Raw genomic sequence first — 3,073 nt, 5'->3', positions numbered from 1 at the left:
AATTTGGAGGCAGTTTCAGCAACACCGGGTTGGGGGCAGGGTCAAGGGAAATGCCGATTCGGGGGAACCACAGATGTGAGCCAGGGAAGTGGGATTAAAATTTTCGGAAATGGGAGGAGAAGAGGATTAAGACACGAAAAGATTTGTTTCTTCGGGGTTGGTTTGCAGGATTGGAGGAGCTGGAAGCGAAGTATGGGCTGGAGCAGGGGGAAATGTTTAGATCTATGCAGGTTCGAGACTTTGCCAGAAAGGAGATACAGAGCTTCCCGGTGGAGCCGGCCTCCACATTGCTGGAGGAGGTGCTGACGACAGGGGACTGGAGAAGGGGGTAGTGTCGGCGGTTTACGAGGCTATTTTGGAAGAGGCGAAGGCACCGCTGGAAGGGATCACAGCAAAGTGGGAGGAGGAGTTGGGAGAGGGTATGGAGGTGGGATTCTGGTGTGAGGTGCTCCGGAGAGTGAATGCCTCCACCTTGTGTGCGAGGTTGGGGCTGATACAGCGGAAGGTGGTATATAGAGCGCACCTCACGAGGGCGAGGATGAGTCGGCACTTTGAGGGGGTGGAACATGTGTGTGAACGTTGCCTGTGGGGGGGGGGGGGGGGGGGGGGGGGGGGGGGGGGCAAATTACGTTCATATGTTTTGGTCCTGTCCAAAAATGGAGGATTACTCGAAGGAGGACGTTTAGGGTAATCTCTAAAGTGGTGCACATGAAACTGGACCCAGGCCCTTGGGAGGCCATATTTGGGCTGTCGGACCAGCCGGGGTTGGAAACGGGGCAGTAACAAATATAATGTCAAGAGGACACCAGGTGTAGGATCATCCTCGGCATAAACAGTGATCGATTTTTGTATGACATTGATGTGGGGCTGTAAAGAAGGTAAATTCTCTGTCCTTGTGATGACAGATGTTGTAGCCTTCGCCTCGTTGATTGACCGAAGGCGGATCCTGTTGAGATGGAGATGAACCTCTCTAGCCTGTGCCCTGGGGTGGCGAGGGGACCTGTTGGAATTCTTGACTCTTGAGAAGGTTAAGTTTGAACTGAGGGGAAGGATGGAGGGGTTCTACAATTCGTGGGCGTTATTCATTCTGCACTTTCAAGAACTGGATAACATTGAACATTAGTTGGGGGCGGGGGCTGTGTGTGTTAATGGTGACTATGGGTGATTCCTGGTTCCTTTTTGTTATTTGTTTATGTTAACATGTGGGCTGCTGTTTGGGGGTTTGGTGGAAGGATGGGGATTGACATGACATTCGTTACTGATTATTGTTTATTGTTGGTGTGTGCAAATTTGGGAGAAAATGTGAAAAAGGAGAATAAAAATATTTTTTTTAAATTCCAAATTTTCTCAGGGAATGTACGGGGCATCCATCACCCTATCAGAAGGAAAAAGATCCTCTCCTTTCTTCAGGAGAAAGTCGACAGGAAACCCATCTGGATGATGAGGAACACTTTAAATTGAGGCGGGATTGGGTCGGGCTGGTTTTTTTTGCCTCCTTTTCATCAAGTAGCAGGGGTGTGGCAATCCTTATTAATAAAAATATCCCTTTGTTGCTCTATTTATCTGGTTCTAAATATGGCAGTCAATATGGTCGCCTTCCTTAATCTTGATTATGTTTACACTGAGAGTCGCCAGGTATCTCTCGATACCGCCACAAGGTTCAAGCCCGAATTCTGATCAAAGAGCCAATACACCAGTTAGTTCAAAGTCAATACTATTTATTTGCACACACAGTAATATCGACTCATGCACAAGGTTCAACAAACTAAACTATCTCTAACGCTAACGCCTATACTTAACTTCGGGTGCCCACTCAGTCAGAGGAACAATGGCCGTTGTTCTGATCTGAGGCTGTTGGGTGCGGAGAGGTAACAGGAGAACAGCTAAGGTCGTCCGTCTGATAGCGAGCATTGACCTTGGACTTACTGATGCAGCTGGTGGACGTGTCTCTCCGCTTCGAGAGCCGAGTCCAAGAGAGTGATTCTCTCTGGGGGGCTTCTTATAGAACATAGAACATAGAACAGTACAGCACAGAACAGGCCCTTCGGCCCTCGATGTTGTGCCGAGCAATGATCACCCTACTCAAACCCACATATCTACCCTATACCCGGAACCTAACGACCCCCCCCCCCCCCCCACCACAACCTTACTTTTTAGGACACTACGGGCAATTTAGCATGGCCAATCCACCTAACCCGCACATCTTTGGACTGTGGGAGGAAACCGGAGCACCCGGAGGAAACCCACGCACACACGGGGAGGACGTGCAGACTCCGCACAGACAGTGACCCAGCCGGGAATCGAACCTGGGACCCTGGAGCTGTGAAGCATTTATGCTAACCACCATGCTACCCTGCTGCCCAAAACATGGTTAGATGCCACTAAGTAGATGGCAATGCCTTAACCATTTATGTGTTGTAAGGCCACTAGGGCCCCTTCCATCCTTATCAAGGGGAGTGCTAACCTTCTCTCCTTTCATACAACACTAAAAATCGCTTATTGTCACAAGTAGGCTTCAAATGAAGTTACTGTGAAAAGCCCCTAGTCACCACATTCTGGCGCCTGTTCTGGGAGGCTGTTACGGGAATTGAATCGTGCTGCTGGCCTGCCTTGGTCTGCTTTCAAAGCCAGAAATTTAGCCATGTGCTAAACAGACCCTTAAATGAAATGAAAATCGTTCTTAAAAATTCTTCTTATACCTGAAGGGGCTTCGCGCGCTTTTGGGCGGGACTTAAGACCATAAGACCATAAGACATAGGAGCGGAAGTAAGGCCATTCGGCCCATCGAGTCCACTCCACCATTCAATCATGGTTGATTTCAACTCCATTTACCCGCTCTCTCCCCATAGCCCTTAATTCCTCGAGAAATCAAGAATTTATCAATTTCTGTCTTAAAGACACTCAATGTCCCGGCCTCCACCGCCCTCTGTGGCAATGAATTCCACAGACCTACCACTCTCTGGCTGAAGAAATTTCTCCTCATCTCTGTTCTGAAGTGACTCCCTTTTATTCTAAGGCTGTGCCCCCGCGTCCTAGTCTCCCCTGCTAATGGAAACAACTTCCCTACGTCCAT

At 49.1% G+C, this 3,073-nt stretch overlaps 1 non-coding gene across 1 annotated transcript; it reads right to left on the bottom strand.

Annotated features, from left to right (window-relative positions):
- Nucleotides 1–2,362: 2,362 nt before the first annotated feature.
- LOC119952522 lies at nucleotides 2,363–2,486 on the bottom strand. Its single transcript, XR_005457887.1, has one exon. It is a non-coding gene; the product is annotated as a U6atac minor spliceosomal RNA (small nuclear RNA).
- Between the last annotated feature and the right edge of the window lie 587 nt (nucleotides 2,487–3,073).

Source organism: Scyliorhinus canicula, chromosome 17 (genome assembly GCF_902713615.1).
Source record: "Scyliorhinus canicula chromosome 17, sScyCan1.1, whole genome shotgun sequence".
Classification (NCBI taxonomy): domain Eukaryota; kingdom Metazoa; phylum Chordata; class Chondrichthyes; order Carcharhiniformes; family Scyliorhinidae; genus Scyliorhinus; species Scyliorhinus canicula.
The sequence above is the reverse complement of the archived record's forward strand: the minus strand, read 5'-3'. Positions and strand labels throughout refer to the sequence as shown.